This window comes from Oncorhynchus keta, chromosome 1, assembly GCF_023373465.1.
Source record: "Oncorhynchus keta strain PuntledgeMale-10-30-2019 chromosome 1, Oket_V2, whole genome shotgun sequence".
NCBI lineage: Eukaryota > Metazoa > Chordata > Actinopteri > Salmoniformes > Salmonidae > Oncorhynchus > Oncorhynchus keta.
The window spans coordinates 14,206,986-14,219,522 of NC_068421.1; the positions used below are offsets into that span (position 1 = coordinate 14,206,986).

A 12,537-nucleotide genomic window follows, 5' to 3' on the forward strand; every position below is an offset into this window, starting at 1 on the left:
CCAACTAGAGAGAGAGAGGTGTCCAACTAGAGAGAGAGAGGTGTCCAACTAGAGAGAGAGGTGTCCAACTAGAGAGAGAGAGGTGTCCAACTAGAGAGAGAGGTGTCCAACTAGAGAGAGAGAAGTGTCCAACAAGAGAGAGAGAGAGAGAGAGAGGTGTCCAACTAGAGAGAGATGTGTCCAACTAGAGAGAGTGAGAGAGAGAGGTGTCCAACTAGAGAGAGAGAGGTGTCCAACAAGAGAGAGAGAGAGGTGTCCAACTAGAGAGAGAGAGGGGTCCAACTAGAGAGAGAGAGGTGTCCAACTAGAGAGAGAGAGGTGTCCAACTAGAGAGAGAGGTGTCCAACTAGAGAGAGAGGTGTCCAACTAGAGAGAGAGAGAGATAGGGGTCCAACTAGAGAGAGAGGTGTCCAACTAGAGAGAGAGAGGTGTCCAACTAGAGAGAGAGGTGTCCAACTAGAGAGAGAGAGGTGTCCAACTAGAGAGAGAGAGGTGTCCAACTAGAGAGAGAGGTGTCCAACTAGAGAGAGAGGTGTCCAATTAGAGAGAGAGGTGTCCAACAAGAGAGAGAGAGAGAGAGAGAGAGAGAGAGAGAGAGAGAGAGAGAGAGAGGTGTCCAATTAGAGAGAGAGAGGTGTCCAACTAGAGAGAGAGAGGTGTCCAACAGAGAGAGAGAGAGAGAGAGAGAGAGAGAGGGGTGTCCAACTAGAGAGAGAGAGGTGTCCAACTAGAGAGTGAGAGAGGTGTCCAACTAGAGAGAGAGAGAGAGAGAGAGAGAGGTGTCCAACTAGAGAGAGAGAGAGGGGTCCAACTAGAGAGAGAGAGAGAGGTGTCCAACTAGAGAGAGAGAGGGGTGTCCAACTAGAGAGAGAGAGAGAGGTGTCCAACTAGAGAGAGAGAGAGAGAAGTGTACAAAGAGAGAGAGAGGTGTCCAACTAGAGAGAGAGAGAGAGAGAGGTGTCCAACTAGAGAGAGAGAGAGAGAGAGGTGTCCAACTAGAGAGAGAGAGGTGTCCAACTAGAGAGAGAGAGAGAGAGAGGTGTCCAACTAGAGAGAGAGAGCGGTCCAACTAGAGAGAGAGAGAGAGGTGTCCAACTAGAGAGAGAGAGAGAGAGGTGTCCAACTAGAGAGGAGAGAGAGAGAGAGAGAGAGGTGTCCAACTAGAGAGAGAGAGAGAGAGGTGTCCAACTAGAGAGAGAGAGAGAGAGAGAGGTGTCCAACTAGAGAGAGAGAGAGAGAAGTGTCCAACTAGAGAGAGAGAGAGAGGTGTCCAACTAGAGAGAGAGAGGTGTCCAACTAGAGAGAGAGAGAGAGAGAGGTGTCCAACTAGAGAGAGAGAGAGAGAGGTGTCCAACTAGAGAGAGAGAGAGAGAGAGAGAGGTGAGAGAGAGAGAGAGAGAGATGTCCAACTAGAGAGAGAGAGAGAGAGAGAGAGAGAGAGAGAGGTGTCCAACTAGAGAGAGAGAGGGGTCCAACTAGAGAGAGAGAGAGAGAGGTGTCCAACTGGAGAGAGAGGTGAGAGAGAGAGAGAGAGAGAGAGAGAGAGGTGTCCAACTAGAGACAGAGAGAGAGAGAGAGAGAGAGGTGTCCAACTAGAGAGAGAGAGGGGTCCAACTAGAGAGAGAGAGAGAGAGAGGTGTCCAACTGAGAGAGAGAGAGAGAGGTGTCCAACTGGAGAGAGAGAGAGAGAGAGGTGTCCAACTAGAGAGAGAGAGAGAGAGGTGTCCAACTGAGAGAGAGAGAGAGAGATGTGTCCAACTAGAGAGAGAGAGAGAGAGGTGTCCAACTGGAGAGACAGAGAGAGAGAGGTGTCCAACTAGAGAGAGAGAGAGAGGTGTCCAACTGGAGAGAGAGAGAGAGAGAGAGGTGTCCAACTAGAGAGAGAGAGGGGTCCAACTGGAGAGAGAGAGAGAGAGATGTCCAACTAGAGAGAGAGAGGTGTCCAACTGGAGAGAGAGAGGTGTCCAACTAGAGAGAGAGAGAGAGAGGTGTCCAACTAGAGAGAGAGAGAGAGAGAGGTGTCCAACTGGAGAGAGGTGTCCAACTAGAGAGAGAGAGGTGTCCAACTAGAGAGAGAGAGGTGTCCAACTAGAGAGAGATATGTCCAACTAGAGAGAGAGAGAGAGAGAGGTGTCCAACAGAGAGAGAGAGAGAGGGGTCCAACTAGAGAGAGAGGTGTCCAACAAGAGAGAGAGGTGTCCAACTAGAGAGAGAGAGGTGTCCAACAAGAGAGAGAGAGAGAGAGAGAGGTGTCCAACTAGAGAGAGAGAGGTGTCCAACTAGAGAGAGAGTGGTGTCCAACTAGAGAGAGAGGTGTCCAACTAGAGAGAGTCCAACTAGAGAGAGAGGTGTCCAACTAGAGAGAGAGGTGTCCAACTAGAGAGAGAGAAGTGTCCAACAGAGAGAGAGAGAGAGAGAGAGAGGTGTCCAACTAGAGAGAGATGTGTCCAACTAGAGAGAGAGAGAGAGAGGTGTCCAACTAGAGAGAGAGAGGTGTCCAACAAGAGAGAGAGAGAGGTGTCCAACTAGAGAGAGAGAGGGGTCCAACTAGAGAGAGAGAGGTGTCCAACTAGAGAGAGAGAGGTGTCCAACTAGAGAGAGGTGTCCAACTAGAGAGAGAGAGAGAGAGGTGTCCAACTAGAGAGAGAGATAGGGGTCCAACTAGAGAGAGAGAGGTGTCCAACTAGAGAGAGGTGTCCAACTAGAGAGAGAGGTGTCCAACTAGAGAGAGAGAGGTGTCCAACTAGAGAGAGAGAGGTGTCCAACTAGAGAGAGAGGTGTCCAACTAGAGAGAGAGGTGTCCAATTAGAGAGAGAGAGTGTCCAACAGAGAGAGGTGTCCAACAAGAGAGAGAGAGAGAGAGAGAGAGAGAGGTGTCCAACTAGAGAGAGAGAGGTGTCCAACTAGAGAGAGAGAGGTGTCCAACAAGAGAGAGAGAGAGAGAGAGAGAGAGAGAGGGGTGTCCAACTAGAGAGAGAGAGGTGTCCAACTAGAGAGTGAGAGAGGTGTCCAACTAGAGAGAGAGAGAGAGAGAGAGAGGTGTCCAACTAGAGAGAGAGAGGTGTCCAACTAGAGAGAGAGAGAGAGGTGTCCAACTAGAGAGAGAGAGAGAGGTGTCCAACAAGAGAGAGAGAGAGAGAGAGAGGTGTCCAACTAGAGAGAGAGAGGTGTCCAACTAGAGAGAGAGGTGTCCAACTAGAGAGAGAGAGAGAGAGGTGTCCAACTAGAGAGAGAGAGAGAGAGAGGTGTCCAACTAGAGAGAGAGAGGTGTCCAACTAGAGAGAGAGAGAGAGGTGTCCAACTAGAGAGAGAGCGTGTCCAACTAGAGAGAGAGAGTCAACTAGAGGAGTCAACTAGAGAGGTGTCCAACTAGAGAGAGAGAGAGAGAGGTGTCCAACTAGAGAGAGAGACAGAGAGAGGTGTCCAACTAGAGAGAGAGAGAGAGGTGTCCAACTAGAGAGAGAGAGAGAGAGAGGTGTCCAACTAGAGAGAGAGAGAGAGAGAGAGGTGTCCAACTAGAGAGAGAGAGAGAGAGGTGTCCAACTAGAGAGAGAGAGAGAGAGGTGTCCAACTAGAGAGAGAAGAGAGAGAGAGGTGTCCAACTAGAGAGAGAAAGAGAGGTGTCCAACTAGAGAGAGAGAGAGAGAGAGAGAGAGATGTCCAACTAGAGAGAGAGAGAGAGAGAGAGAGAGAGAGAGGTGTCCAACTAGAGAGAGAGAGGGGTCCAACTAGAGAGAGAGAGAGAGAGGTGTCCAACTGGAGAGAGAGAGAGAGAGAGAGAGAGAGAGTCCAGAGAGAGAGAGAGAGGTGTCCAACTAGAGAGAGAGAGAGAGAGAGAGGTGTCCAACTAGAGAGAGAGAGAGGGGTCCAACTAGAGAGAGAGAGAGAGAGGTGTCCAACTGAGAGAGAGAGAGAGAGGTGTCCAACTGGAGAGAGAGAGAGAGGTGTCCAACTAGAGAGAGAGAGGTGTCCAACTGGAGAGAGAGAGAGAGATGTGTCCAACTAGAGAGAGAGAGAGGTGTCCAACTGGAGAGAGAGAGAGAGAGGTGTCCAACTAGAGAGAGAGAGAGAGGTGTCCAACTGGAGAGAGAGAGAGAGAGAGAGGTGTCCAACTAGAGAGAGAGGGGTCTAACTGGAGAGAGAGAGAGAGAGATGTCCAACTAGAGAGAGAGAGAGAGAGAGAGGTGTCCAACTGAGAGAGAGAGGTGTCCAACTAGAGAGAGAGAGAGAGAGGTGTCCAACTAGAGAGAGAGAGAGAGAGGTGTCCAACTGGAGAGAGAGGTGTCCAACTAGAGAGAGAGAGAGAGAGAGAGAGAGAGAGAGAGAGAGAGAGAGAGAGAGAGAGAGAGAGAGAGAGAGAGAGAGAGAGAGAGAGAGAGAGGTGTCCAACTAGAGAGAGAGAGGGTGTCCAACTAGAGAGAGAGAGAGAGAGAGAGAGAGAGAGGTGAGAGAGAGAGAGAGAGAGGTGAGAGAGAGGAGAGAGAGAGAGAGAGAGAGTCCAAGAGAGAGAGAGAGAGAGAGAGAGGGTGAGAGAGAGAGAGGTGAGAGAGAGAGAGAGAGAGGGGTGTCCAACTAGAGAGAGAGAGAGAGAGAGAGAGAGAGAGAGGTGTCCAACTAGAGAGAGAGAGAGAGAGAGAGAGAGAGTCCAAGAGAGAGAGAGAGAGAGAGAGAGGTGTCCAACTGGAGAGAGAGAGAGAGGTGTCCAAGAGAGAGAGACAGGTGTCCAACTAGAGAGAGAGAGAGAGAGGTGTCCAACTAGAGAGAGAAAGAGAGGTGTCCAACTAGAGAGAGAGGTGTCCAACTAGGGAGAGAAAGAGAGGTGTCCAACTAGAGAGAGAGGTGTCCAACTAGAGAGAGAGAGAGAGGTGTCCAACTAGAGAGAGAGAGGTGTCCCAACTAGAGAGGGAGAGAGAGGTGTCCAACTAGAGAGAGAGAGAGGTGTCCAACTAGAGAGAGAGAGAGGTGTCCCAACTAGAGAGGTGTCCAGCTAGAGAGAGAGAGAGGTGTCCAACTAGAGAGAGAGAGAGGTGTCCAACTAGAGAGAGAGAGAGGTGTCCAACTAGAGAGAGAGAGAGAGAGAGGTGTCCAACTAGAGAGAGAGAGGGGTCCAACTAGAGAGAGAGAGGTGTCCAACTAGAGAGAGAGAGGTGTCCAACTAGAGAGAGAGAGTGAGAGGTGTCCAACTAGAGAGAGAGGGGGGTCCAACTAGAGAGAGAGAGAGAGAGGTGTCCAACTAGAGAGAGAGAGAGAGGTGTCCAACTAGAGAGAGAGAGGTGTCCAACTAGAGAGAGAGAGAAAGAGAGAGAGGTGTCCAACTAGAGAGTGTGAGAGAGGTGTCCAACTAGAGAGAGAGAGAGAGAGATGTGTCCAACTAGTGAGAGAGAGAGAGTGGTGTCCAACTAGAGAGAGAGAGCGAGAGAGGTGTCCAACTAGAGAGAGAGAGGTGTCCAACTAGAGAGAGAGGTGTCCAACTAGAGAGAGAGAGATGTCCAACTAGAGAGAGAGATGTCCAACTAGAGAGAGAGAGAGAGGTGGACAACGAGAGAGAGAGAGAGAGAGAGAGGTGTCCAACTAGAGAGAGAGAGAGAGAGAGAGAGAGAGAGAGAGAGATGTGTCCAACTAGAGAGAGAGAGAGAGAGAGAGAGAGAGAGAGAGGTGTCCAACTAGAGAGAGAGAGAGAGAGAGAGAGAGAGAGAGAGAGAGAGCGGTGTCCAACTAGAGAGAGAGAGAGAGAGGTGTCCAACTAGAGAGAGAGAGAGAGAGAGGTGTCCAACTAGAGAGAGAGAGAGAGAGGTGTCCAACTAGAGAGAGAGAGAGGTGTCCAACTAGAGAGAGAGAGAGAGGTGTCCAACTAGAGAGAGAGAGAGAGAGGTGTCCAACTAGAGAGAGAGAGAGAGGTGTCCAACTAGAGAGAGAGAGAGGTGTCCAACTAGAGAGAGAGAGAGAGAGGTGTCCAACTAGAGAGAGAGAGAGGTGTCCAACTAGAGAGAGAGGTGTCCAACTAGAGAGAGAGGGGTGTCCAACTAGAGAGAGAGAGAGAGGTGTCCAACTAGAGAGAGAGAGGTGTCCAACTAGAGAGAGGTCAGCCGGTAGAAGAGCCAGGGAGATTTACTGTATATAGGCTGGTTGAGGGGGCCAGCACTGTTGCGGAAATAAGTGCTTTTACATAATGCAATACTGTGGGCTGAGAGTGAAACTTCCTTCCATGCACTGTGCCCATTCACAGTTGAGATCTATTAACTAGTGCCACCATGCACTGAGTCAGGGCAAGCCCAGGCCAGCTTGTTCACAGTTGGCACCAGTCAAGACTTCAGCATAGTGCCACATGTGCATGTTGGAAGTGGAGGTGCTGAAAGTGCATTAATGACAGTGTGAAGTGGCATTGGGTACATCGTGCCAGGGCATGAGAGGGGGTGTTCTTACTCCTGCTTTTAACTCTGAACTTGGTCTTAACTAAAGACTATCTTCAATATGCTCTAAGTGGCTGATGTCTGGACTGGCCTATTCTCTATTCGTACTGCCGGTGGGCTGGAACCATGGTGTGGGGCGAGGGACACTGGGCGGTCATCAGAAATGATTGAGTGTAGCTGACTGTGGACTGTCCGGGGGTCCTTGGGGTGTCTGGTACCTCCAAGGACTTAATGTCATGGTTTAAATCCCGTCATAAATCCAGCTGAATGATGGCCCTGATTCATATTCCATTTATTTATTTTTTTCATTCTCTTTTGGTGATGAAGTCTTGTCCATCTCAAGGTCACAGACATACTGATTACTTTCTATATCCCTCCCCTCCTTCATCCGTCTGCTCATCCCCCTGTCTTTATCTTCCTCGCTCTTCTCCTCTTCATCATCTCTCTCTTCTCCTTCCACATGAGTGGCTGTTTTACAACAACCTCTTGTCTTTGTCCTGTTTCATCTGCTGTCCTCCACTCTATGAGCAGACGATGGCACGTAGAACTGTGGAATGATACGAGAGGGGCGTATTTCAACTCTCATTGGTCCTCAACGGACCTGCGTTATGGACAGCCCTCCCAGTAACTGTGCCTGAGGTCCCAACGACTAGCTCTCCAGAGGGGCTTTAGAGATGTAAGTGCATTGGCCACCCCAAAGAGAGGACAAATGACATGAACAAAAGGTTAAGAAAGCCACATTTCCATCCCCCTCATGTGGGTGGGGTGCGAAACGAGGGGTGTGGGGACACATTGATCTGATGGATGGGGAGATGGGGGTCAGGTAATCCAGTGGTCTGCATGGGAACACTCTTTCATGCTAGAATGCCTTCCAATACATAGGAAACGTAGTCTACCTCAGACATGTAATATTAACCTGTACCTCCCCGTGGAGAGAATGGGGGTTGGCTCCAGGCTCCAGTGGTGTAGAGGGCTACAGGGCACAGTACAAATGGCTAAACACATCCACAGTGTGGAGCATTAGAAGACAGGGGATTTTTGGGGAATACATCCCATGGATGGAGAGGATTGGGGGTGGGCTGAGGAGAGGAGGGAGAGGAGGGATATGACTGGGGGTGAGGAGAGGAGAGATAGTGGAGGCATCTCATTTGAATCTCAAGTCGCTACATGTCATTCCACTGGCAGTCATGGTAAGGATCCTAGAGATGATGACCCCATAGAGGGATGCTTTAACGGTTCTCACAGTGAAGGACAAGTGCAGGGGTGGATGGAAAGGTAGAGATGGAGAGAAAAGAGCTGAGTTGAGAAAAATAGAGAGTGGTATAGAGAAGGGTGGCATGTATCCTAGTGGTTAGAGTGTTGGACTTGTAAAGGTTGCAAGATCGAATCCCCGAGCTGACAAGGTAGAAGTCTGTCGTTCTGCCCCTGAACAAGACAGTTATTAATCCACTGTTCCTAGGCTGTCATTGAAAATAAGAATTTGTTCTTAACTGATTTGCCTAGTTAAATAAATAAGCTGTAGCTCCAGAGGACTGTCTGACCAGTGTTTCATCCTCTGTCTCTTTGACCTCTTTTCTCTCTATAACCTCTTGTCTCTCTGACCTCTTGTCTCTTTGACCTCTTGTCTCTTTGACCTCTTGTCTCTCTGATCTCTTGTCTCTCTAATCTCTTGTCTCTCTAACCTCTTGTCTCTCTGACCTCTTGTCTCTCTAACCTCTTTTCTCTCAAACCTCTTGTCTCTCTGGCCTCTTGTCTCTCTGGCCTCTTGTCTCTCTGGCTTCCCTTCAGCCCAACAACACTGCTATTGGTCTAGTGGTCACGCTCACTGCCAGAGAGACACATATTGCAGGCCAAATCCCAGCCATTAGACACACCACACAAACAGGAGAAATTCCATCGCTGTCTCTATGTGGATTCGGCATAATTGTAATATTTATAAGAGATAAAATGTTGTGCTTGAGGCACAGTGAGAAATAACTTATTAACTGATTCTGGAAATTAGACGGAGGGAGAAGGATAATATTCACATCTTTATCTGTAGCTTTAATTACTGGAGCTTTAATGGGAAGATTCAGAGAGAGGAATGTTAATTATCCGTCGATTCCTTTTCAAGGGATGGATCAGTCAGAACAAAGACTATACAGTCTTATTGTGTGATGGACTGTTTTCCAATACCTAGTTGTGTGTTCAGAGTCAGCCTATGTCTCTGCATAATTAATGTCGTCCACGACTGGCTGCTTATCAGAACACAGAGTAATATATACACTACATTACCAAAAGTATGTGGACACCTGCTCGTCGAACAACTCATTCCTATATCATGGACATTCTAATGGAGTTGGTCCCCCCCTTTGCTGCTACAACAGCCTTCACTCTTCTGGGAAGGCTTTCCACTAGATGTTGGAACATTGCTGCTACAACAGCCTCCACTCTTCTGGGAAGCCTTTCCACTAGATGTTGGAACATTGCTGCAATAACAGCCTCCACTCTTCTGGGAAGGCTTTCCACTAGATGTTGGAACATTGCTGCAATAACAGCCTTCACTCTTCTGGGAAGGCTTTCCACTAGATGTTGGAACATTGCTGCAATAACAGCCTCCACTCTTCTGGGAAGGCTTTCCACTAGATGTTGGAACATTGCTGCTATAACAGCCTCCACTCTTCTGGGAAGGCTTTCCACTAGATGTTGGAACATTGCTGCTATAACAGCCTCCACTCTTCTGGGAAGGCTTTCCACTAGATGTTGGAACATTGCTGCAATAACAGCCTTCACTCTTCTGGGAAGGCTTTCCACTAGATGTTGGAACATTGCTGCAATAACAGCCTCCACTCTTCTGGGAAGGCTTTCCACTAGATGTTGGAACATTGCTGCAATAACAGCCTCCACTCTTCTGGGAAGGCTTTCCACTAGATGTTGGAACATTGCTGCAATAACAGCCTCCACTCTTCTGGGAAGGCTTTCCACTAGATGTTGGAACATTGCTGCAATAACAGCCTCCACTCTTCTGGGAAGGCTTTCCACTAGATGTTGGAACATTGCTGTAATAACAGCCTCCACTCTTCTGGGAAGGCTTTCCACTAGATGTTGGAACATTGCTGCAATAACAGCCTCCACTCTTCTGGGAAGGCTTTCCACTAGATGTTGGAACATAGCTGCAATAACAGCCTCCACTCTTCTAGGAAGGCTTTCCACTAGATGTTGGAACATTGCTGCAATAACAGCCTCCACTCTTCTGGGAAGGTTTTCCACTAGATGTTGGAACATTGCTGCAATAACAGCCTCCACTCTTCTGGGAAGGCTTTCCACTAGATGTTGGAACATTGCTGCAATAACAGCCTCCACTCTTCTGGGAAGGTTTTCCACTAGATGTTGGAACATTGCTGCAATAACAGCCTCCACTCTTCTGGGAAGGCTTTCCACTAGATGTTGGAACATTGCTGCTACAACAGCCTTCACTCTTCTGGGAAGGCTTTCCACTAGATGTTGGAACATTGCTGCAATAACAGCCTCCACTCTTCTGGGAAGGCTTTCCACTAGATGTTGGAACATTGCTGCAATAACAGCCTCCACTCTTCTGGGAAGGCTTTCCACTAGATGTTGGAACATTGCTGCAATAACAGCCTCCACTCTTCTGGGAAGGCTTTCCACTAGATGTTGGAACATTGCTGCAATAACAGCCTCCACTCTTCTGGGAAGGCTTTCCACTAGATGTTGGAACATTGCTGCAATAACAGCCTCCACTCTTCTGGGAAGGCTTTCCACTAGATGTTGGAACATTGCTGCAATAACAGCCTCCACTCTTCTGGGAAGGCTTTCCACTAGATGTTGGAACATTGCTGCAATAACAGCCTCCACTCTTCTGGGAAGGCTTTCCACTAGATGTTGGAACATTGCTGCAATAACAGCCTCCACTCTTCTGGGAAGGCTTTCCACTAGATGTTGGAACATTGCTGCAATAACAGCCTCCACTCTTCTGGGAAGGCTTTCCACTAGATGTTGGAACATTGCTGCTACAACAGCCTTCACTCTTCTGGGAAGGCTTTCCACTAGATGTTGGAACATTGCTGCAATAACAGCCTCCACTCTTCTGGGAAGGCTTTCCACTAGATGTTGGAACATTGCTGCAATAACAGCCTCCACTCTTCTGGGAAGGCTTTCCACTAGATGTTGGAACATTGCTGCAATAACAGCCTCCACTCTTCTGGGAAGGCTTTCCACTAGATGTTGGAACATTGCTGCAATAACAGCCTCCACTCTTCTGGGAAGGCTTTCCACTAGATGTTGGAACATTGCTGCAATAACAGCCTCCACTCTTCTGGGAAGGTTTTCCACTAGATGTTGGAACATTGCTGCAATAACAGCCTCCACTCTTCTGGGAAGGCTTTCCACTAGATGTTGGAACATTGCTGCAATAACAGCCTTCACTCTTCTGGGAAGGTTTTCCACTAGATGTTGGAACATTGCTGCAATAACAGCCTCCACTCTTCTGGGAAGGCTTTCCACTAGATGTTGGAACATTGCTGCTACAACAGCCTCCACTCTTCTGGGAAGGCTTTCCACTAGATGTTGGAACATTGCTGCAATAACAGCCTCCACTCTTCTGGGAAGGCTTTCCACTAGATGTTGGAACATTGCTGCAATAACAGCCTCCACTCTTCTGGGAAGGCTTTCCACTAGATGTTGGAACATTGCTGCAATAACAGCCTCCACTCTTCTGGGAAGGCTTTCCACTAGATGTTGGAACATTGCTGCAATAACAGCCTCCACTCTTCTGGGAAGGCTTTCCACTAGATGTTGGAACATTGCTGCAATAACAGCCTCCACTCTTCTGGGAAGGCTTTCCACTAGATGTTGGAACATTGCTGCAATAACAGCCTCCACTCTTCTGGGAAGGCTTTCCACTAGATGTTGGAACATTGCTGCAATAACAGCCTCCACTCTTCTGGGAAGGCTTTCCACTAGATGTTGGAACATTGCTGCAATAACAGCCTCCACTCTTCTGGGAAGGCTTTCCACTAGATGTTGGAACATTGCTGCTATAACAGCCTCCACTCTTCTGGGAAGGCTTTCCACTAGATGTTGGAACATTGCTGCTATAACAGCCTCCACTCTTCTGGGAAGGCTTTCCACTAGATTGTGGAACATTACTGGGACTTGCTTCCATTCAGCCACAAGAGCATTAGTGAGGTCGGGCACTGATGTTGGGCGATTAGGCCTGGCTCGCAGTCGGCTTACCAATTCAACCCAAAGGTTCGATGGGGTTGAGGTCAGGGCTCTATGTAGGCCAGGCAAGTTTTTCCACACCGATCTCGACAAACGATTTCTGTATGGACCTCGCTTTGTGCACAGGGGCATTGTCATGCTGAAAAGGAAAGGGCCTTCCCCAAACTGTTTCCACAAAGTTGGAAGCACCAAATTATTTAGAATATCATTGTATTGTGTAGCATTAAGATGTATTTCTCTTCACTGAAACGAAGGGGCCCAAAACATGAAAAACAGCCCCAGACCATTATTCCTCCACCAAACTTTACAGTTTGCACTATGCATTCAGGCAGTTAGCGTTCTCCTGGCATCCATCAAACCCAGATTCATCCATCGGACTGCCAGACGGTAAAGCGTGATTCATCATTAAAGAGAACGTGTTTCCACTGCTCCAGAGTTCAATGGCGGCGAGCTTTACACCACTCCATCTGATGTTTGACTTTATGCATGGTGATGTTAGGCTTGTGTCCGGCTGTTCGGCCATGGAACCCCATTTCATGAAGCTCCAGACTAACAGCACTCAGCGGTCCCGTTCTGTGAGCTTGTGTACCAGTTCGCGGCTGAGCCGATGTTGCTCCTAGACTTTTACACTTCACAATAACAGCACTTACAGTTGACTTGGGCATCTTTAGCTGGGAAGAAATTTGACGAACTGACTTACTGACGAACTTACTGACGAACTGAAAGGTGGCATCCTATGACAGTGTCACGTTGAAAGTCACTGAGCTCTTCAGTAAGGCTATTCTACTGCCAAAATGTGTCTATGGAGATTGCATGTTTGTGTGCTCAATTTTATACACCTGTCAGCAATGGGTGTGGCTGAAATAGCCGAATCCACTAATTAGAAGGCATGTCCACATACTTT

At 48.5% G+C, this 12,537-nt stretch overlaps 1 long non-coding RNA gene across 1 annotated transcript; it reads left to right on the forward strand.

The window, feature by feature from the left end:
* Window positions 1–250: 250 nt before the first annotated feature.
* On the forward strand, window positions 251–1,988 carry LOC127923839 (uncharacterized). Its single transcript, XR_008115767.1, has 3 exons — window positions 251–296; window positions 1,173–1,212; window positions 1,939–1,988. It is a non-coding gene; the product is annotated as an uncharacterized LOC127923839 (long non-coding RNA).
* The last annotated feature ends 10,549 nt before the right edge of the window (window positions 1,989–12,537 follow it).